Source organism: Crocodylus siamensis, chromosome 1 (assembly GCF_052110815.1).
Source record: "Crocodylus siamensis isolate JL-2025a chromosome 1, ASM5211081v1, whole genome shotgun sequence".
NCBI lineage: Eukaryota > Metazoa > Chordata > Crocodylia > Crocodylidae > Crocodylus > Crocodylus siamensis.
This window is the reverse complement of record NC_143395.1, coordinates 46,741,884-46,765,766: the sequence shown is the minus strand read 5'-3', so window position 1 is coordinate 46,765,766 and position 23,883 is coordinate 46,741,884. Positions and strand designations below refer to the sequence as shown.

Genomic DNA, 23,883 nt, shown 5'->3' with positions numbered 1-23,883 from the left:
AAGCCTTCAGTCTGTGAAACTCGTCCCTTCACCTGCTTGTGTGGCACCAACCAAGATCTCGCCACGGTGTGCTTCCTCCACACTTCTCCATCCCCTCTGCTCCCCAGCTCCAGGTGCCCGAATATAACCCCGGCATGCCACCAATGGGCAGCAAGCAGGAACTTACAAAGTGGGGCTGCTGCTGTGTCTGCCACTGTTATCACCCCTGCAGGTATGTAAAAACTATCTCCCGCCCTTACCAGGCTCTCATTCATTCCCCTGCTGTTATATGGGATGCCCCCAGGGTTCCTGCTTCTCCAGCGCTGCTTCACCAGGTACCTCCCACTATCACACTTGCCTTGAGATCCTGTCAAGTCTGCCATGCAATGATAACACCATTAGGTGTGCAAACATGATTCACATGATTCCAGAGTTTGCAAATAGGAATCTATAGTGTTAAAAACATGCTGACCTGTTGTGGTCTTTCTAATATTCTTTGTGAAAGACGAATTGTCCTATCATATTTTTGTATAGGAAACTAAGAGCTGGTATTTTCTGAGAGGTGCCTTGGGTCTACTAAGTGGTGCTTCAAATTTATGAAGGTTGAAAACCACTATTGTAGAAAGGCATGCAAATATAGTACTGAGGAAATCAACAACTTTACGCATAATTTCCTGAAGTTCTTCCATGTGGTCAGAATAAGGCCATATAGCTGCAGGCAGTTTCTTCGGCTCAAACATGAGAAACAAAAAAAAAATCACTTCATTTCCTCTGGCATCTAAGCGTAATGGTTGCTGAGCTGTGTTTAATAATTTGAAAAAAGGCATCTTAAATTGTATAATTAATGAAATAGCATAAAATACCAGAGCTCTGAGGTAAGTGGGGAAGTGGATGACCTAGAGGAAGCACAAGCAAGAGGGAACAACAGGGTAGGCTATCTCATTCTTCCTGGGAAAGTAGGGCAATTGGCTAATTGCCTCAGGTGTCTGTACATGAACGCATGGAGTCTTGGTGAGATAGCTCCCATGACTGGAGCATTGTCATGGATAAACTGTTCAGGAAGGATAGGCAGGGGAGAAAAGGAGGAGGAGTTGCACTTTATGTAAGAGAGCTATATGATTGCTCAGAGCTCCAGTATGAAACTGGAGATAGGCTTCTTGAAAGTCTCTGGGTTAGGGTTAGAAGGGAGAGCAACAAGGGTGATGTCACCTATACCCATGATGGACCTCTGCTCCAATACACGCTAATTAGTGTTGGCTACAAAGGACCAACTCACAGGATCATCATAAAATTCTAGTTTATTGGATGGATGCAAAAGTCAGACCATAAACCTTGATGCTGATCCCCTCAAACACATTCACACACACTCACAATAGCTAACTCTGAACACTAAACACTGGTGTCAAGATATATCTATCCCCAAGCACTGGAGTCTACCACTGATGGCCAGCCAAGGCTTCTTTCAGTGCGATGTTGCTTCAGAAGAGGATCACCAGCTGGTCCTTCTGGCTGGACAGGCAGGGTGCTGGTCAGGTCAAAGAGGGTGCCATTGGGGGTCATTCTTTGCTGCCTTTTATCCCTCTCCGGCAGACTTTGGTGACTCCCCAGTTCTTGGGCTTACCCAATCCAGGGGTCATTGACCGCGAGGGATGTCCCTCTTTGTAGCTGCTGGATGGCAGCTGTCAGCCCCAGGGGTCACGTCCGCAGGTACGTGCAGTCTTGGGAGTCCATTGATGAATTTTGATCGATTCACTGCTGTGATGAATAGAGCTCTGGAAGTGGTTGATTAGCGGATATTACAGCCCCAAAGGTCTGTTTCCAGCGTTGATTAGTTCAACCTTGGGCTTCCGTACCTTTAACAGTGAAGTTTCAGGGAGTTCCTGGCTCTGCACTGATTCTTTCCTCTTCTTAGTCTGTAGTTTTGTAGGTGTTAATTGCCGCTCATTAACTTGCTTATCCAGACTAGCTACTGTGTTACATAATCAACCATGGGATCCGCTCCATACAGAGATTCCTGCCTTTGCTAACATTGTTACATGGTACAACTTACTTTTAAACTTAAAGTACATTTGTAAAAGCATCTACAAGCTCTATTTTCACTACAAGTACACCTTATATAAAAATAATACTATAATAAGAGAGAGAGGAAGGAAGAAAATGTAGAAAAGAGAAAGCATCCCCAAAAGGGTGCAAATACTGCAAAAGAGGCTTTTGCCGTATGGAGAAGCTTCACATTTGAGGAGAGAAGTGGAGCCCTGGGAGGCTTGGGACACGATGCAGCCTGCAGGCTACAAGCAGCTGGCATCAGCTGCTCCTGCAGCCGCTGCAGCAGGAACTGGGGTGAGTGGGGAGAAGCGGAAGCCCTGGGCTGCAGCAGGCAGCAGGAACTGTGAGCGCGTGCAGGGCGTGGGGCATGGTTTTTGTTGCTATGCACCCCTGAAAGGGCTGCACTGGGCTCTTCCCAAGGGGGGTGCGGGCCCCTGGATCTGCACATGGGATGACAGCAGGCTGCCACTGCAGGCTGGGGCCAGCAGCGTTACAAAGCCACCAGTGGGCAGGTTGGGGAAGCTATGACAAATTTTGGGGTGGCAGTAGCCCCCCTTCCAGCACTGCCATCACCACCTGCCTGGAGCTCTGGGTAGAGCCCAGTGCCATCAGCAGCCACAGTCTCGCTTGCAGAAATGAGATGGCAGTACTGGGAGGGGGGGGCTGCTGCCACCCCAAAATTCTCCATAGCCCCCCCAACCTGCCCGCCAAGCACTGGGGAGAGGCCAGTGGTGCCACTGGCCACAGCCTGCAGTGGCAGCCTGCTCTCTTCCTGTGCACAGAGCCTCGCCCCCCCAGGAAGAGCCCAGTGCAGCCCCCCAGCCCACAGCCCTCCCAGCACGTGCATAGCAGCAAAAGTCATGCTCCCTTGCTCCATGCCCTGAACCCACTCACAGTTCCCACCACTTTGCTGCCTTCTGCAGCCCTGGAAGCTACCAATGGGCTGCACCACACCCCTCCCCTAGTCCCAGCCTTACTCCCTCCCTCCCTTACCACCATGGGAACATATCTCTATTTGTTCCATTGTAAACTGGGTTCAATTTATGCAAATTCAATTATGTGCTGTTCTCCAGGAACGCATGTACCACATAAATTGAGGGAAACCTGTCTAACGTGGATAGAAAACTGGCTGGATCATCAGGTTCAGAGGGTAGTAATCAATGGCTCAATGTCTAGCAACCGGGACGAAGTGAAGTGCCCCAGGGGTCAATCCTGGGACCGGTTTGTTCAATGTCTTCATCAACAACCTGGAAGATGGGACAATTTTACCCCAGTGCAGAGACACAGCACATGACTTTTGCCATTAAAACAAGGGGAGTGCACCCTCATCAGGTTTGCAGATGATTCCAAGCTGGGGAGAATAGTAGATACTCTGGAGGCAAGATTCAGAGACCTCGACATATTGGAAGATTGGGCCAAAAAACTCATGAGATTCAATAAGGACCAGTGCAAAGTCCTGCACTAAGGATGGAACAGTCCCATGCACTGGTACAGAGTGGGGACCAACTGGCTAAGCAGCAGCTCTGCAAAGAAGGACCTAGAAGTTACACTGGACAATAAGGTGAATACAAGCCAAGAGCGTGCCCTTGTTGCGAAGAATGCTAATGGCATACTGGGCTGCATTAGTAAGAGAGTTACCAGCAGGTTGAAGGAAGTGATTCTTCCTCTCTATTTGACACTGCTGAGGCCACATCTGGAGTACTGTGTCCAGTTTGGGGTCCTCCACTACAGAATTTACCCAGTAGCATAGTGGGTAAATTGGAGAGAGTCCAGCAAAGGGCAACAGAAATGTTTAGGGGGCTGGGGTACATGACTTCTGAGTAGAGGCTAAGAGAACTGGGCTTATTTAGTCCAGAGAAGAAGAGACTAAGGGTTGATTTAATAACAGCCTTCAACTACCTGAAGGGTGGTTTCAAAGTAGATGGAGCTAGACTGTTGTCAGTGGTGGCAAATAACAGAACAAGGAGCAACGGTCTCAAGTTGCAGTAAGAGAAGTTTAGGGTAGACATTACGAAAAAACTCTTTCAATAGGAGGACAGCACTGGAACAGGCCGAAGTTATGGAATCTCCATCCTCCGAGTTTAAGACCCGGCGAGAGAAAACCTTTGATGGTATTGTATAGCTGGGGATGGTGCTGTTTTGAGTAAGAGGCTGGACTAGATGACCTCCTGAGGACCCTTCCAACTCTGATTTTCTATTATTCTAAGTTTTATTTTGTTTTTTAAATAGGCCAATAATTTAGGGTTAGAAGGAAATGGATAAGCTAGGAATGGAGAACTAGAGTATATTGATTTTCTTCGGGGCTCCACCAAACATGTCCTGTGTTATCTTCAGCAAGCCACTTCTGTAACCTATAAAATATGGAATAATTATACATTTCAGTCTCACTGGGCATTTTAAGACTTACATCAGTTTTTTATGTACAGATTTTTTGGCAGACACACAGATGCAAGCTGTTATCATTTCAAAGTCTGATTAAGTCTTTCAGAGACAGCAAAGTAGCAGAGTAGTTAATAGTTCTCTTTTAACTATTAATATCAGAATGTTAATATCCCACAGCTTTGATATTTCTATTCCTCTTAGATATTCAGCAAAAGAATAAAGGTAATAACAGATAAGGTGAATAAAGTAAATCGGCTACAAATCTAAAGAATAAATAATTCCCTCAAAACTTTGCCTACTTGCTGACAAACCAACTAGCAGCCATGGAATTCAGAAAATGTGTTGTTATCATTTGGGTTTTGAATACAAAACTATGCTAAACCAGATGGCATTTTACATTAAATAAAAATCGGGGGATGAGATAGTGTCAATAAATTTGTAAGAGATTCTAAATTCAAAAATCCCACTAAATGTAGTGGAACATATTAGCATTTCCCTGAAACACTTACTGTCATTCTGGACAGGAGCAGTGCAATATCACAGAGGGTTGTTCAAATGGTAATAGTCAGTGTCTTTGACTTACAGAGGGACAAATGCTATAAGCATATCCCTCTAAACAAATTGTTCTCAGATGGTCTAGCAGATTTCAATTGTTCCATAATGTGTTTTGCTTAGAATGGTTTAGCTTTCACAGGCTAAATTGGAATAACAACAATACTGTTAAGCAGCATATTTGTTTTAAACAGTTTTTAGTAACAGATGTGTGTAAGAAAGCAATCAGGCAGCAAAAATTGCAAGGTGGACAACATATGCTTCCAAGGATGAGAAGGATATGAAGTTGCACCTGAAGTTTTATGAGTGCAGTAAATTAATGCATTCAGCTTAGCAGACTAGATTTTTCAATAAAGTTAACCAGCCCCACCTAATTTATGTCACTGAGTTACCTTAGAAAGAATAGGCTTGTACACATTTGCTCAAGTTTCTGCTGCAGCCAGAGATGTATTTGTACACTTCTAGCCGATATACAATTCTGGAAGATACTTGGCACCTTCAACTCCCTTTGATTAAATGGTTTCTAAAAACCAGGGAGGTAATTTAAATGCCTCGTTACTGAGATCTAAGCGGGCAAATTTCATTTCTAATTTCTGCCATTCCCAAACTTGAATTCTACAGGAGTTAACAGTGCTCACCACCTGACAGGATCAGGCCATGAAAGGGACTAAAGCTCACACAAGAAACTTCATAAATCACATATTTCCTATTAAGCCCTTGGAGAATTAAAAGAGAATGAATTAAAATAGTTTGGGAACTAAATGTTTGATGAATGACAAGGTTCAATTTCTACAAAGAAAGGAAGCAAAAATTGCTATCTTTGTGAGAATCATAATTGCCCATAACTCCCTTATGGATCTGTCATTTACTAAATTCTCATGATTGAAGTGCCCAAGTGGCATGAGTTTATCACTAGGGAGCTTTCACACCTAAATACAGCATTTTCCTGTAATTTCACAAGAATTAAAATACAGTTTTGTATAAAAAGGTGGCATATTGTTTATAAATGACACGTTTAGTAGAAAAAATATCTTTATAGTTTAGCACTCCGGCCTTGTTTGTTGTTCTTGGTTAGATTTTCTCTCATAACAGCCTGGGGCAGCTACTGGAAGTTTCTAACTTCTCTCTGTGTCCAAGGTGTCAAAGTTCTTGCTTTATTCACCCCTATAAAAAGGCAAGCTAATCCTCCCTCAGGGTGGGGATGGAAATTACACATAACCCAATATAAGTGATCGGAAACCAGTCTAAACCTGTAACAAAACAGAAGTTCACTGCACATAGACTGGTTTCAAAATGGTGGAACCCAGTTTCAGGTTGACCTGGATAGATGTAGTATCAGATTTAATCAGTTTAGGTTAGAGTCTATCAAAATTCTGTTCCCAATCCTCTCCTGAGTAAAGTTATGTCCCAGTCCCCTGGCATCCCAGGATGCTTTAGGACCCCCTGCTAACACCACTTGCAGGCCGAGCAGGCTAGCACCACCAGTGCTCGTCTGGTCCAACTGAACCAGGCCAGTCCCGCCCCGCCACCGGGTGGTCATATGGCTAAGGCAGCAAAGCCTCAGCTCCCCAACCTGGCAGGAGAAACACCATGTATCTGGGTCCAAGAAGGCAGTTTTCCTTAAGCCTCCTGGGGGTAATTGTTCTTCTAGAGTGGTTTAGTAACCGCGGAGGTGTTGTGGCGTAATGACCATTTTATGGAAATGGGAGGCTTCTCCCTAGCTTGTTCCTGTAACCAGCTGAGGGCAGGTGAAACTTGGGGGCATCCAAACTCAAAGTCTCTGGGTTTGGGCCTGCATGTAGGATGCCCACCAAAAGACTTAAGAAATATATGAAGCCCCTGGTGGGGGTGGCGGATGTTTGCCGGTTGTAGGGACACTTATGGTTCTGGACCGACTCATGGATTTGGACTTGATTTGGCTTGGAACACAAGAAAAAGCAGCAAAGCCTCTGCTACCCAGCCCAGCCAGCACGGGGCATGGGGGTTGCGGAGGGAGTGGGGAGAACGGACCCCCTGCCCCAACCCTGGCCCATGCTGCTGGGCTCTATATAGTGCAGGGAGCCTTCAGCAGCGGAGGCTTTTCCCCCTGCAGCCCAGCTAGGCAATTGCCCTAGGCCCACACAAGCCAGACTTGGCCTGTCAGCCACAAGGGGTTGAAACAGGGTCTTTTCCCCCTGCCTGCACCCTACATCTGAGAGGCCAGGTCTGGTTGTGGGGGCAGAGCTGAGGTGATCACAAAGCCAGGCTGGGGGGGTGGAAGGGAAGCCAGGTTGTGGGGGGGGAAAAGCTCCTATTTCAGGGACCCTCCCCCATGCTGGGGAGACCCCTGCTCGAGAGGCTGAGGCCAGGGGGCTCTGTACTCCTCCCACCACCCTGCACCATGGCTGAGAGACTTGATCTGGCATACAGGTGGGGCTGGGGCAATTACCCAGCCACTCTCTGTGGAGGAAAGCCAGGCTGTGGGGTGGGGGGGAACCCCACTGCGGAGTCTCCCTAGGGTTGCCAACTGTGTTTGAATCTATTCTGGGCGGTTTCAAGAATACCAACATGCCTGTGACAAAATGCAAATATGCCTGCATGTATCAGTGCAACAGGAGGCAAGCTCGGGGCCAGATCTCATGCTAGCCCACCTTTCTATGGGCAATCTATCCAGTCTCACCTGCCACAACTTTGTTGTTTCCATAAACTCTTGGTATAATGCAAGAGACTACCCATTACTGCCCCGATGCCAAAGGGCACTATCTGCAGCTCTGTTCTTTCCCTACACCGCAGCCCAAGCCTCACAGATGGCATCCACATGTTGCAACCATATCCTGGCCACTAACCTTGGCCTCTCTCATTGGGCTCTGTGCCCCTCAGTCATACTGGTCTCTTTGCCCCACCACGCACACACAGGTCAGGGCTCCTAGCCTCTAGGCTCCTTGCCTCTTGCTAGGCTCTATGCCCCTCACACACTCTGGGCTTCTAACCTTGGGGCTCCTTGCCTAGGCTTCTTGCCCTTCATTTGCTCTGGGCACCTTGCCCCCCTCTGGACCCACTTTGGTCCTGCCAACCTCCTTGCTGACTTCCTTGCTGGGTTACCCACTAGGATGTGGGGGCTGGAGTTAAGGTGCCCCTACCCACTTTTCACTGGGGTGGTAACTGGCCCGGCATTTCCTGGGGACTCCCATGACACTGGGAGCCCCACCAGGCCACCCATTCCCAGCAGGGTGCAGCTTTAGGTCATGCCCAGGACCACGCCTCTCCTATCCATCCCCCATAAGCTCTTGTCCTTATCTCCAGGGTTGTTCCTGCTGCAACTCAGCTAGACAATGTTTCTGCCTGGGCTGGCATCAACAGACTACAGCCTTTATTACTAGGTTCTCAAAATGGCTGCCACCATCAGGCACCTGATGGATGCCTGACCCAGTCCTTTAAGTGGCAGGCACCAACAGTGCCCTGCCACAATCAGTTGCAGATTAGGTACATAGACTTTACATCAGGAAGGCAAATGAACATTACTATTACATTATAAAAACCCACTGGTCTACTGGATAAATTGGATTCAACATTTAATATTTATTTTAATAAATGCTTTATCATTTATCACCCAGGTGACTCTTGGCAGTCTCCTGGAGATTTATATCTAATTCCTGGAAACTCCAGGGCAATCTTAGGCCTCCCCGGTGATATGCAGACCCCAGCTTCGTCCCCCCACCACCCCTCCCCTGGGGTGCCATGGTGACCACCTCTGGAAACATAGGCCTGGGTGCAGGGGCAGGGTCTGCCGTGAGAAAAGGAGGTTGGGGTCATGTGCCTGACAGCCAGCCAGAGACAGCTTGTTTGGCTGGGTTTGGCTGCTTTCAACAAAGATGGGCAATGGGGAGGTGTGCAGGAGCACCCCCTGCCTTCTAGCCTGGATAGTGCAGGCATTTTCCTGCTGCCCCCTCACCCCCTCCAAAGGTGAATGTTTGCCCTTGATACAATCTTCATAGCTTAGAGAAACCTGCAAAGGTTGGATTGATTCTGCCTTGGGCTTTTTGACTGTTTGTACTTAGCCTCTATAACATCAAGTGCTGTTAAAACATAAAAGCATTCTTTTAGACATATTGTACATTTTAATACTACTTTATGTACATCCTTTTTATTTCACAGGATATCTGTCAACTTCCTAAAATCTTATGTGTACTCTTCTTCCTCCTCGGTTTCTCCCAGAAAAAACAAAGCAATAAGCACGGTGGTAGGAATATTTATCTACAAAATACACCTTACTTCAAGCTAAGTTGCAAGTGCTTGGCACTTTTAAAACCCAAACTGCCTCCATTTATTGTCCTTTATATGGGTTTAAGTACCTGTATTTAACATAAATATTCTGCTTCTTATTTCTCTCATCCTAAATCTTGGAAATTAAACATTAGCATTGCAAGCAAATCCACACCCTATAAAAATAATACTACAATTTTTCTCTAAGACTGTGAGCTCCAAACAAAACTAGGTTTTGTATAGCACTGTATACATTACAAGCTTAAATAAATACATGGTGGAAATGAAGAAAAAAAATTAAAGAACAACAGTCCCAGTCCTCTGTTCTTCATTGAAGTATTTTTCCTTGCTTGCCTTTGATGGTAAACTTCCTTGTTCACAAAGCATTCTGTTTCCAGGGCTTCCCATCACACTGTTGGGTCCTTGAAACTCTGACTGAGAGTTCACATTTATATTGTTTGACACCACTATTCAAAATCTGCTTTCCTGGAGGACTAGTGCTATAATACTATACTATACTATACTGAGTTTTTTAAATACTCATCTTGAAGTGCTTTAGGTTAGGAAGAGACATTCAGAAAGCCTAAGCCTGAACTGATTCAAACTTTGCAGGTTAGTCTAACCTGGTGTGGTGGAGCACCTTTGGGGTGCTCATCATTTGAGGGCTCTCACAGGCTCTGAGGGGAGCCTGCTTTGGAGGAGCAGCAGGAGAAACCTCCCTCAGGAACTATTTAAAGGGAGAAGGTATGTGGTAGGGTACTGTTGGTGCCTGCCACTTTAAGAGCAGAGCCAAGCAGCCAGCAGGTGTTTGATTGCAGCAGCCATTTTAGATCTTTGGCTGCCCATATAAACAGGGCAGTTCACTGCTGGCAAGTCAGACAGTAACACTGCCTGGATGTAAGGTTCCATAATATCTGGGAAATAAGGGTAGGAGATGTAGGGGATGGTTTGGGAGGCTCCTAGTCCTGGCCATGACCTAAGACTGCACCCTTCTGGGAGTGGGAGGCCTGGTAGGGTTCTCAGTGGTGTGGGAGCCCCCAGGAAATGCCAGGCCAGTTATCACCCTAGTGAAAGGCAGGTAGGGGCACCTTGAGTGGCGTGCCCAAATGCAAATGGGGAAACTAGCACCGTGGCTAATCGGGGAGCCCCATTTTGCCACACCTGGCTAGGCTGAATTATTTTGTAATTGCACAGACATCCTAGAAATGCAGGCACGTGCCTGCAGTGGCTCGGGCTACAAGTGGGCGGGGCCCGCAGGGTGCACTAGAGCAGCCCTCCTCTTCTGCAGTACTGTGCTGAGGCTGGTAGGGCCAGGCCTTGGCAGGACGCTCTGATTAAAGAAGGGTTCCTCACTGTTCTGACCAGCCCAACATGGAATTGATAACACAGTGTTTATCATCCCTAACTCGGTGTTTATCACACCTTTAAGAAAACAAGAGGGACATTACCAGCTATCTGCTGATTCTGCCTTTGTCCCATCTGCCACAGCAGACATTGTAGCCAGCACATGGTCTGCTAGCTAATCTTGAGAGGTGTCTGTGTAAGGCAGAGAGGACGGGGGAAGCCAGGCAGACACCTGCAGTCTCTGCTGAGCTCCAGCCAAGGTGGGGGCATCCCTGTGGTGGAACAGAGAGCCCTGCCCAGCCAAGAGAGTATGACTGGATGCTGGGGGATTCTGGTTTAACTTAAAGCAGCAAAGGGTCTGGGACAGACACTGCATAAACCAGTTTGACCCAAGTCAGTTAAGTCTGATACTACATTCACCCAGGCTTATCTCAAACTGGTTTATGTGCATTGAATATCTCTTCTGTTACAGGTTTAAACCAGTTTTTGATCACTTAAACTGGTTTATCACTTAAACCCTAGCCTTATTGATAATTCTGACAAACAAACTAACATGGATCCGCACTTCTTTGCTAACTAGGACACTCCAGCCTTTTTTACCAACTGCAAAGCAAGATTTTCCGGATATTATCTGGAATTTTAGAGGGCATGTCCCAATTATTAATCAGTTTAGATATCACAAATCCCTTTTCCTCCAATGCCAATTTTCCGTTGTCAAGCAATCTGCCAGAGGTGCTCGCCTTTATTTAATGGATACATCTATATTCAAGGTCATTTACTGCACCATCAGTGTAGGTCCCTGCTATCCCAAATGTCTGAATATGTCTATATGCCAGCCTTTATCATTCATTATTTAAGCACCTTCATCATATTTAAAATGCACATTTCCAAATGAAGTGACCCATAGCCAATGCTAAAACCTGACATAGACTTATCTGAATTCCTGAATCAATCCTTATTTTTTATTGTGTAAGTTTTAATGTTATCCACATATACTTAACATCTCTTCTATTTTCATTTTTATCCCACAAGGAATATATGCAACACACACAACATATATTTTGAATTCTAGAGATTCTGCTATCTTCACTAGAGTTAACAGTGTATATATATCAATATTTATAAATCCTGCTTTTGGCAACAAATGATTCATTGCCTGTATCTGATAATAAAAACAGCATCTCTGAATGCATTGCTATTAGCAAGTAATCAAGTTATATTTATATCCTTCACACCTAAGAATCTGAGCACAGAAACTACTGCTTTCAGGAGAATGGAAAATCTTTTCAGAACTCTTGATGACCCAGAAGACATTACATTTCAGTGATAATCACATATTTCCTTTAGAACACTAATTTTTAAATGTTGTTTACTGATACCCTAAAGATGGCATTTTTCACATCCCAATTTTTTAATGAAAAAATCCTCTCACTCTCCCCCTCTCTCTCATAAATATAACAGACACATATAGTTACCATGGTATTTGTAGACATGTTTCCAATGTTCTTCAGTCTTGACTTTACTTTTCCCATATTCTAATCTTGACCCTAACATTGGAGAGTGAAAATATCAAATTGAATTGTACTATATGACTGATTAATAGCAGAAATCTGAGGAAAATAATATTGTATTTATTAATGTGTAATGAGAAGTGTTATGGCTTCTAGGATGTTTTGTTTGCTTGGTTTTTCATTTAAGTCCCAAGCAACATTGGATAAACTTAATAGAATAAAAAATCTAAATACATATTTTTTTATAAAAATAGGACTGTATATCTGTATACCTCACAGCAAGGAGGATTCCAAGTAAATAGTACATACTGACAACTGATTTGTAAGTATGCCAGCAGGGTTTTGGCTTCTTCGACATGTTCCAAGAAGAAGGATTCCTGGGAAAAGATGGGATCCACCTGACAAAGAAAGGGAAGACCATCTTTCCAGGCAGGCTTGCTAACTAAGTGAGGAGGGCTTTAAACCAGGTTTGTTAGGAGATGGAGACCAAAGCCCTGAGGTAAGTGGGGAAGCAGAAGACCCGGAGGAAGAGCAAACAGGAGAGGGCAACAGGGGAGGGGTTCTCATACTTCCTGAGAAATCAAGGCAATAGCTACGTTAGGTGCCTGTACATGAATGCATGGAGCCTGGAAACAAGCAGCAAGCAGGAAGAATTGGAAGTCCTCTCACAGTCACGAAACTATGATGTGATTGGAATTACAGACTTGATGGGATAGTTCACATGACTGGAGCACTGTCAAGGATGGGTATAAATTGTTCAGGAAGGGGAGAAAAGGAGGAGGAGCTTTTATGTTACACTTCATGTAAATGAGCCATATGGTTGCTCAGAGCTCCAGCAGGAAACTGGAGATATGCCTGTTGAAAGTCTCTGGGTTAGGGTTAGAGGGGAGAGCAACAAGACTGATGTTGTGGTGGTGTCTGCTATAGAGCACCAGACCAGGAGGAAGTGGTAGATGAGGCTTTCTTCAAACAGCTAGTAGAAGTTTCCCAATCACAAGCCCTCATTCTCATGGGGGACTTCAAGCACCTGGCATCTGCTGGGATGGCAATACAGCAGTGTGCAGGCAATCCAGGAAGTTTTTGCAAAGTGCTGGGGACAACTTCCTGGTGCAAGTGCTGCAATTAGGGGCCATACTCTTCTTGACCTGCTACTCGAAAACAGGGAAGAATTGGTGGGGAATGTAGTAGATGGCAACTTGGGCAGCAGTGACCACAAGATGTCTGAGTTCAACATCCTGAGGAAAGGAAGGATGGAGAGCAGCAGAGTAAGGACCCTGACCATCAGACTTTGACTCACTCAGGGAACTCATGGGCAGGATCCCCTGGTAAACCAGTCTAAGGGGAAGAGGAGTCCAGGTGTCTCCTGAAGAGAGCTGGCTATACTTGAAAGAAGCCTTACTGAGAGTGCAGGAACAAACCATCCCGATGTGCAGGAAGGCTAGCAAGTATGGCAGAAGACCAGTTTGGCTTAGTAGGGAACTCTTCAGTAACCCAAATCACAAAAAAGAAGCTTATAAGAAGTGGAAATTTGAACAAATAAATAGGGAGGACTATAAAGAGCATTGTTCAGGCATGCTGCAATGAAGTCAGGAAGGCCAAAGCACAACTGGAGTTGCTGCTAGCAAGGGATATGAAGGGGAACAAGAAGGTTTCTACAAGTATGTCAGTAGCAAGAGGAGAATCAAGGAAAGTGTGTGGGTCCCTTACTGAATGTGGGAGGCAACCTTGTGACGGAGAATGCAGAAAAGGCTGACTCAGTGCCTTTTTCACTTCAGACTTCACAGGCAAAGTGAGTTCCCAAACTACTGCACCAGGCAACACAGTTTGGGGAGGAGGTGAGCAGCCAACAGTGGTGAAAGAACAGGTTATGGACTATTTAGAAATGCTGCACATATACAAGTCCATGGGCCAGATGGGATGCACCCAAGGGTGCTCAGGAAGTTGGCTGATGTGATTGCAGAGCCACTGGCCATCAACTCTGAAAACACATGGTGATCAAGTCAGGTCCCGGAAGATTGTAAAAGGGTAAACATAGTGCCCATATTTAAGAAAGGGAAGAAGGAGGATTCAGGGAACTATACACCAGTCAACCTCACCTCAGTCCCTGGAAAAATCATGGAGCAGATCCTCAAGGAATCCATTTCTAAGCACTTGGAGAAGAAGGTGATGGAACAGTTAGCATGGATTTACAAAGGAGAAGTCATACCTGACCAACCTGATTGCCTTCTATGATGAGTAGTAAAATCAACCTGGCTGGCCTAGTGGAGACATGGTGGGATGAAACTTTTGACTGGGCATTAGACATAGAGGGCTATAGGTTGTTTAGAAGAGATAGGAAGGGGAAAAAAGGTGGGGGGGTTGCACTTTATATTAGGGAACAGTATACCAGTTCTACCTTCCAAATGGGATCAGAAGAAGGCTTAACTGAGACCCTATGGGTCACACTTCAAGGAGGGTGGGGGGAGAGGGATCTGGGGGTAGGGGTTTACTACAGGCCACCACATCAAGAGGAAGAGCTGGATCTGGATTCTCCAGGCAGCTGGGGGAGGTTGTGCGTGCAAAGGATGTTGTGGTCATGGGGGATATGAATTACCCTGACATCAACTGGGAGGAGCAGTCAGCCACTCTCAAAGGTTGTGCGTACAGGACCTACACCTCTTGCAGGAAGTACACATCCCCACTAGAGAAAACACCATATTGGATCTGGTGTTAGCCTCTGGGGACGACCTGGTAGGGGAGGTGCTAATACAAGGGAGGCTAGGGGACAATGATCATGAAATGACCCAGTTTTCTATTCAGAGAAAGGTGCGGAGGGTAACTAGCACAGCGCAAATGCTTGGCTTTAGGAAAGCCAACTTTGATGTGCTCAGGGCAGTAGTCAGGGAGGCACTCAGAGCCCAAGGTATAGCTAGTATGGGGGTCCAGGAAAGGTGGGCTTTCCTCAAGGAGGCTATCCTTGGGGCACAGCAGGATGCAATTCCTCTGCACAGGAAGGCAAGAAAAGGGTCCAAGAAACCTTCATAGCTGAGTGTGGATATCCAGGCTGGCCTGAGGGCAAAGAAAAAAGCGTATTGGCAGTGGAAACAGGGTGCAGGGACAAAGGAGGAGTATACCTCCCTGACCCAAGCTTGTAGGGATTTGGTGAGAAAGGCTAAAGCAGCACTGGAGCTTAGATTAGCTTCTGGGATTAAGGATAACAAAAAGTCCCTTTTCAAGTATATAGGTAGCAAGAAGAAGTCTTGGGGTAACACTGGATGCCTACAAGGCAGGGCAGGGCAGTTGGTGACAGACGCACAAGAGAAGGCAGAACTCTTCAACAAGTTCTTTGCCTCCGTGTTGCTGTCTGCTAACAATGGGGTGCTCTTGGGTGATAGCACAGAGAGGCCCAGGAAGGATGTGAGTCCCCCGACTGTTAGTTCAGACCTAGTTAAGGATTACCTGGAGGACTTAGATGTGTCCAAGTCAGCGGGCCCGGATGACCTTCATCCGCAGGTGCTGAGGGAATTGGCTGGTGTCACTGCGCAGCCATTGGCATGGCTGTTCGAGGACTCCTGGTGCTCGGGCCAAGTCCCTGAGGACTGGAAAAGGGTCAATGTGGTCCCTATTTTCAAGAAGGGGAGGAAGGAAGAGCCTGGTAACTACAGGCCAGTCAGCCTCACTTCTATCCTAGGGAAGGTCTTCGAAAAAATTATCAAGGGCCACATTTGTGAGAGGGAAAGTGATGTAGAGGGGTAACCAACACGGGTTTGTGCCAGGCCGATCCTGCCTGACTAACCTGGTCTCTTTCTATGACCAGGTAACAAAGAGCTTAGATGGGAAGGAGGAAGTCGATGTCATCTTCTTAGGCTTCCAGAAGGCCTTCGACACAGTGTCCCACCCAATTCTGTTGGGCAAGCTGAGGGACTGCAGCATTGACGAATGCACAGTCACATGGGTGGCAAACTGGCTCCAGAGGTGCACCCAGAGGGTGGTGGTGGATGGGTCAATGTCAAACTGGGAGGGTGTGAGCAGTGGAGTCCCCCAGGGCTGGGTCCTTGGGCCAGTGCTGTTCAAAATCTTCGTTAGCAACCTGGACGAGGGTGTGGAGAGCACCCTGTCCAAGTTTGCTGATGACACCAAGCTATGATTAAAGTGAATACACCGGCAGGCAGGGACTGCATCCAGGCAGACCTGGATAGATTAGTGGGTGGATCTGAATAGGATGCGGTTCAACAAGGACAAGTGCAGAGTGCTGCACCTGGGGAGAGGGAACCAGCATTATGGTTATAGGTTAGGGGCTGACCCTCTCGGCAGCACAGAGGCAGAGAGGGATCTTGGACTCATGATTGACTCCAGGATGAATATGAGTTGCCAATGCGACGAAGCAATAGGCAGAGCCAACCGCACCCTGTCATGCATCAACAGGGGCATCACTAACAGGTCGAGGGAGGTCTTGCTCCCCCTGTATGCGGCGCTGGTCAGGCCGCAGCTGGAGTACTGTATCCAGTTCTGGGCGCCGCACTTCAAGAAGGACGTGGAGAACCTGGAGAGGGTCCAGGTGAGGCCACTCGTATGGTTGAGGGCCTCCGTGGCCACCCCTATGAGGAGAGGCTGAGGGATCTAAATCTCTTCAGTCTCCGCAAGAGGAGACTGAGGGGGGATCTTGTGGCTGCCTACAACCTTAACAGGGGCCAGCAGCAGGGATCTGGGGAAAGTCTGGGCCCCCCTTGGAGTCACCAGGAACAATGGACACAAGCTGAGGGAGGATAGGTTTAGGTTAGATATTAGGAAGAACTACTTCACTGTACAGGTGGCCAGAGCCTTCCATCCCCAACTAAATCATCCCAGCCAAAGCATGTTGGAATAGGCTTCCCAGAGAGGTGGTGCTCTCACCTTCCCTGGAAATCTTCAAGAGGAGAGTGGATAGGCACCTGGCTGGGGTCTTATGACCCCTCCTACCCCCAGTGCTCCTTCCTGCCCATGGCAGGGGGTCAGACTTAATGATCTGTCTCGGTCCCTTCCGACTCATTGATTCTATGATTCTATGAGATGACCATAGCTCTGTGGATGCACAGAGACCAGTGGATGTGGCATACTTTGATTATAGCAAGGCTTTTGATACGGTCTCCCATGACATTCTCGCAGGCAAGCTGAGAAAGTACAGGCTGAATGAATGGGCTGTAGGGTGGACAGAAAACTGGCTGGATTACCGGGCTCAGAGGATACTAATTAATGGCTCAACGTGTAGTTGGCAGCTGGTATCAAGTGAAGTGCCCCAGGGGTCATTCCTGGGGCCCATTTTGTTCAATGTCTTTATCAGTGATCTGGAAGATGGGACAGAGTGTACCCTTAACAAGTCTGCAGATGACACCAAGCTGGCGCAGGAGTGGGGTGGGGAGGGAATAGATACACTGCAGGGTTAAGGTCCAAAGAGACCTTACCATATTGGAGGACTGGGGGGATTTAATAGCAGCCTTCAACTACCTGAAGGGAGGTTTGAAAGAGGATGGAGCTAAACTGTTCTCAGTGGTGGCAGATGGCAGAACAAGGAGCGATGGTCTCAAGTTGCAGCAAGAGAAGTTTAGGTTAGTTATTAGGAAGAATTTTCTCACTTAGTAAAACACTGGAACAGGTTACCCAGAGAGGTGGTGAAATCTTCATCCTTGGAGGCATTGGCGACATGTAGGGGGTGCACACAGGTGCACATGCACCCCCTGAGCTTGGCAGTGCACCCCCTGTAAAAAGCACTCCACCTCACCACCAAAGGCATTTGCAGGTGGTCCCCAATCGCTGCTGACTGCCGCCAACACTGCCAACAGTGTCTGTGGGTGGTCAGCACTCCCCACCCCCTACTTTGAGCAGGGGCAGGGGGTTCGACTAGATGACCTCCTAAGGTCCCTTCCAACCCTAATTTTCTATGATTCTATGATATGAAGTAAAGGCAAAATTTTCAAAAGTTATATATGTTGCTTTCATGGAAGAATAAAGCGGAATATTTGCAAATATCTTTGGATTAACTACCGAGTCACACTTGAACAGATTCATATGCAAATCCTAACACATGCACATGTCTAACTGTTCTCTTTCGTATCTTATATGGAAGAAAAATACTTGCGCGCACGCACACACACACACACACACGTTTAAATCATGATAAAATGGCACATTTAAATGGGACAAGCATGTTTGAGCTACATATGGACTAGATATCTTCCATAAAGTATATCAATTACTACTGTAAATTTAAGTAAACCAATTATTGCACCTATGCACATGCAATTTTATTCAGGAACACACTTAAACACATTAAATTAGTTAAGCAGATATTTAAGTACTTTCCTGATTAGGATTCTTTCCAGAATTGCAGTCATAATGATCAAATATTTTCAACAGACATTTAACCATTAGTGCAACTGAGAGGGGTCATGAGAACACCAACGCCAGCTGGTGACTTGCAAGGGGGCACAAAAATAGCACCTGCTGCTACTGCTGTCTCATTCACCATGTTGCTACTGGAAGCCTAGCTGCAGCTGCTACCCAGTGTAGCAGTACTACCCACAGAAACATGATTAGCCAGTTCTGTGCCCTAGGAAGTGGCAGCACACAGTGCACAGGCAGTGGTCAGAGGTTTGCTTCTTCAGAGAAATATGTCACCTCCTCTTTTTTTGCAACTGATCCATGTGTTGAGCAGCCATTTAAACACTGACTTGTGCTGGCTATACCATTTGCTCCCACTGCAACTCCTACTCTCAACTCCACCTTAGAGCTGGAACTGCTGCAGTGAAGGTGCAGGGTGTGGGCAGAGTAGGAGAATGGAAGTGTGAGGCATCCTCCTAGTTCCATTCTGGTACTTCGCCCCCCACTTTTAGTAAGCACCTGGAGCTAGTCCCCTATGGGCCCACCCATTATTACATTTATGACAAGTGGCAACTCTTGGGGCCAGGTCTCATGTTGGCCCGCCCACCTGTCTCTATGGGGCAATCCGCCCAATCCCGCCTGCCATGATTTTGGGGGCCAGGAGGCACTATCTGCAGCTCCAACCTCCCCTACACTGCAGCCCATGCCTTGCAGATGGCATCCAGATTAATATTACTCCCAGTCTGAGACTGGAGCAAACCGAGTCCAAAGTTGGGCTCCACACACACACACACACACACACACTCACTCACTCACAACACCACCCCTCTTACAGGAGACCTCTTCCACTCTGCCCCTCTTTGGCGGTCTCTGGCATACTGCCTGTTACCAGGCCACGCTCCACTGCCCTGCTCCTCCTTGAGTGGCCCCTCTTGAGCCATCACACTTTGCTGCTCTCATACTGGCCTTGCCACGCAGAACCTTCAGTTCCTGCGAGTTTCCCTACTCTACATGGTCCAGCCTTATGCCAAACACTGAGATAATTCTGCCCCAGGCCTCTCACCGGGCACAACTTCTCATGGGGCTGGCCCTTTCACTGTCCTTCAAGTTTACTCATTTGATCCTACTCAGTGTGCCCCTTGGGCTGTCCTTCAGACCTACTTCACTTCAGCCCTACTCTGTGCAGGGCCTCCCAATGCTCTCCATACTAGCCCCTCTGGGGTCTCCAGGACCTTATATTCCTGCTGGGCTCAGGCACCTACACATGGACATACCTGGCCTCCGCTACTTCCACAGCAGCGTCCAAAACCCACCCAAAGATAGGGGCTGGGGTTAAGGCGCCCCACCTCACCTTTCACAGGGGAGGTAACTGGCCTGGCATTTCCTGGGGACTCCTGCACCACTGGGAGCCCCACCAGGCCACCCTTCCCCAGCAGGGTGCAGTTTTAGATCACGCCCAGGGCCAGGAGCCTCCAAACAACCCAAAGGTGACCTGTCACAACATTAATGGCCACCATTGCCATAAAGCTGCCCAGTTATGCCTCTGCATTTAACCTTCATGAAAGTTGACTTAAGATAAGTGATTAAAAAATTAAATAAAAACTATTAAGCAAGATGCCTCCAGCATAAATGTTGTCTCTCATCTGTTCATTTGTCTGTCCAGTTGTAAGCTCATCGAGGCGTGGACCTTTTCCATCGGATACTAACGCAGCAGTTTTGTTACTATATAAATAATTAAAAACCTACTTTTAAAGAATGTTATGGTTATAAAATACAAAAATAAGGACATGCAGACATTTAAAAACATACTAGACACAAAAATATCCCTCTGTCAACTACATATCTGTTTGTAAATATAGATGATAAAATCATCAGCAATACTGTATGAAGTGCAAAAATATTCGATAGCTGTTTCTGCACTGTATTTGGAATAAGGCATGAGGATACTATGGATGGAATTGTAAATGTATCTTTAGTAACACAGGAGGACATAAGTAGATACCTACAAGATTCACGGCAGAAATGGGCTGATCCCCTCACATCCCCTGTCGCTGATCAGTGGAGGGGCTCCACCTGCGGCTCACTCCTGATTGGCAGGGAAGCGAAAACCATGATTTTAAGCTTGGCACCATTTTTGCCTCCCTGCCAGTAATTTGCTGAGGGCCCCTGGTGGTCTTGCTGTTTGCTGCTGACTGGTGGGGAGGCAAAAATATCACCAAGTTTTAAATTACTGTTTTCACTAACCTGCCATTCAGGAGTGGCCCACAAGCAGGGCCCCTCTACCAATCAGTAACGGGGGGGCCACACGGAGACCCTGTGAAATTAAAGGAACCGTAGTGCAGCATCTTGACCATTAACTTATAGTCTATATTGAGTGTAATTGGTCTCCGGTTTTTCAGGAGTTCCTTCTCCCTTTTCTTAAAAAGTAAGATCACAAAACCTCTTGTAAGATTTTTCCCTGCCTCTCCTATCTCTGCTTTTTCCTCAAAAACTTCTGCTATACCCATGCCTAAAACTTCTCATAAAATTCCATAGTTAGTTTATTGCTCCTGGTGATTTCCCTTAAAGGTTTTTAAGCACACCTCCACTTCCTTTAAGTTTATCTTTTCTTCCTACTCCTCCACTTTTTCTTCAGCAAATCTACCATCTTCTTTACTATTTCCATCTTCTGATTCAGCTCTTCATAAAATGTTCTTGTTGCCTCCAACAACTCATTTTGCTTTTCCACCTCATGACTACCACCTTCAGGGCTGGATTAACCCCTTACTGGACCTTAGGCCAACAAACTCATGGGTTCTGGGCTGGTCAAGACCCCCCTCCCCACCCCAGTACTGCCACCCATGGGGAGTGGGGCTGCAAGCAGTGTTGCCAAGTCTCACAAGAAAAAAAAAGCAGCACCACCTTTAAAAACAAGCCCAAAACAAACCCAACACATTCCAGTAAGGATTGCCAAAATCTGGAATGGGCTTCCAAGGGAGGTGGTGCTCTCCGCTACTGTGGGGTTCTTCAAGAGGAGACTGGACAAGCACCTAGCTGGGGTTGTCTGACCCCAGCACTCTTTCCTGCCCAGGGCAGGGGGTCGGATTCAATGACCTACTGAGGTCCCTTCTGACCCAAACATCTATGAAGCAAAGAAAGGGGAGAGGGGCTGGGAGGTGTGTGGGTGGGAACAATAGGGTATGTCGGGGAGTATACGTAGGAGTGGGATTGCAAGGACAGGGTGTGGGTGGGAGGGTGTGGAGGCCCCCCACACACTCCACCCCATGGTGCACAGCCCCCGCCACCAGCAGCAGCTGCCCTTGCGGCCCACGCAGGCACCAGCACCCTATGACACGCAGCTCTGACCAGCACTGCGCAGTGGTGGCGAAGAGCACAGCCCCACCAGCCACCTCTCTCGTACCAGGCTCCATGCAGCCCACATGCAGCTCCACACTACCGGGGGAAGCAATGCAGGCTGAAATAAAATTGCATGTGCATAGCTGTACATGCGCCACATGAAGAAAGAGAGGCAGTCAGCGGAGTTGTGCTCCTTGCTCCTGCTGTGCAGCATTGGCAAGAGCTATGCCTGGGCCTGTGCACGCCACAAGTGCTGCTGCTGCTGGCAGCAGGGTTGTGCATCATGGGAGGGTGGGGGGAGTGTGGGGGGCACCCACACCCTGCCCCACCCAAGATCCGTACCCCCGCTCAGCTGCAACCCCCCCACACACACCCTCTCCCTAGCTGGTGCCCGGAGCAAGCCAGAGGCTGATGAAATCATGCAGGTCCCTGGGGCAGCCGCAAACCCACCTGTAAGGGAGGCAGATGGGGCCATTCAAGCCACTGCCATGGAGGGAAGTTCCAGCCTCCCGCCCACAGCTCAGGGCCCTAGGCATGTGCCTAGTTTGCCTATGCGTTAATTTGGCCCTAACCACCTCACACTGCTTTTAGCTTTCATTTTGCCATCTTCACCCCAGCTGAAAAGTACTGGGACCACTCTTTGCTTTCTCCCACTCGGGGTGCTTGTGCTAAAAACATTTTCTTATTCATCTTTTAAATCATCTATTGTTTGCCCTGTTTCTTCTAATTCTTTTTGTACCTGTCTTCCTTCTGTGTCATTTTTCTTTGCAGGTCTCTCAGCTCTTTCATTCTTTTGCCTGCAGTTCTTCACAAAAGACAAGAGTCTCAAAGTGAGGGAGATTACAGCACCAGTCTCAAAGCTGAGGCTTCTGAATGGTTCCCTAAAGCAAAGGTGTCAAACATCTGGCCCACAGACCAGATCCAACCCACTGAGCCACTCCATACAGCCTGCCAAGCCCTGAAGTCTGCATGCGTGGCCAGCGGTGGACAGGACCTGCTACAGAATTCAGGGGCCTGGGACCCCAGTGGACATGGACCTCAGTGTCAGGGACAAGCAAGGGCTGCATAACACAGTCTTTTGTTGCCCTGCCGTCACCTAATCTCCTACTGCTTGCAAGCCCACACCATTTCTGCTTGGCCTATAGCTGTCAAAGCAGCTACTGCAGCAGCTCTGCAGAAAAGGTCCTGGAGGTTATAGTGAACAAGAAGCTGAATATGAGCCAAAGTTACCTAGAGAGGTAATAGACTCTCCATCCCTGGAGGTTTTTAAGACCCAGCTAGACAAAATCTTGGCTGGGATGATCTAGTTGTGGATGGTTCTGCTTTGAGCAGAGGGTTGGACTAGATGACCTCCTCAGGTCCCTTCCAACCCTAATTTTCTATGAACCCATGATCTTGCTGCAACTGCTGTTGCTGTCCCCATGAGGCACCCCGCTATGCCCTGAGCTGGATCCAGTTCCCAAGTAGCCCCCATAGTTCGGATACAGTCTGGTGCCCAAGGTGAATTTAACACCCTGCCCTAGATAATTCAATTCTATCCCTGTCTCTGCTGTGCATGTATTATGTGACACTGGACAAAATGATTTCAACCAACATTTCACAGGTAGCAAGAACCAGCACATCCTCTTCTTCTGAGTGCAGGGCTTCATCACAGGTTTAAGCTTGGGGGGGGCGGGAAGAGGCTTTTCCTATCTAGAATTGTGCATTGTTAACGGGGCCCTAACGTCTTCCTGTCTCAGGTCCCCCGCTATAAAGCAATGCCACTGCGTTGAGGCATGGAAAATAAACTCAGGGGTCTTATGGCTCAGATCAAGTGTAGTGGCAGCACTGCTCTGTTGCTTAGACTGAGTTGGATTTAAATGGCATAGTGAAGGGTGCACTATGTCCAATGCACCACGGGCAGGATGCCCTATGAGTCTCATAATTAGATACCCGCTGGCCGGCTTCCAGCAGGAGGATCTCAGCTACACACCTACCTTATGGAAATGGGTGACCCCTCGTTAGCTTGCTCCTGTGTCCACTGACTAACGGCAAGCGAGACTCAGGCATCCGAACCCCAAGCCTCTGGGCCTGGGCCTGCACGGGCCTGGGTAAGATGCCCACCGGTGGATTTGGGAGTATCTGAAACCCCCGGCTGAAAAGCCCCGGGGTGGAG

General features: G+C 47.5%; 1 long non-coding RNA gene across 1 annotated transcript; it reads right to left on the bottom strand.

Moving 5' to 3' along the window:
• Window positions 1-1,174: 1,174 nt before the first annotated feature.
• LOC149872783 (uncharacterized) lies at window positions 1,175-23,844 on the bottom strand. The gene is made up of 3 exons (XR_016440400.1): window positions 23,705-23,844; window positions 12,021-12,092; window positions 1,175-4,376 (listed from the first exon to the last, which is right to left on the bottom strand). It is a non-coding gene; the product is annotated as an uncharacterized LOC149872783 (long non-coding RNA).
• Window positions 23,845-23,883: the final 39 nt, after the last annotated feature.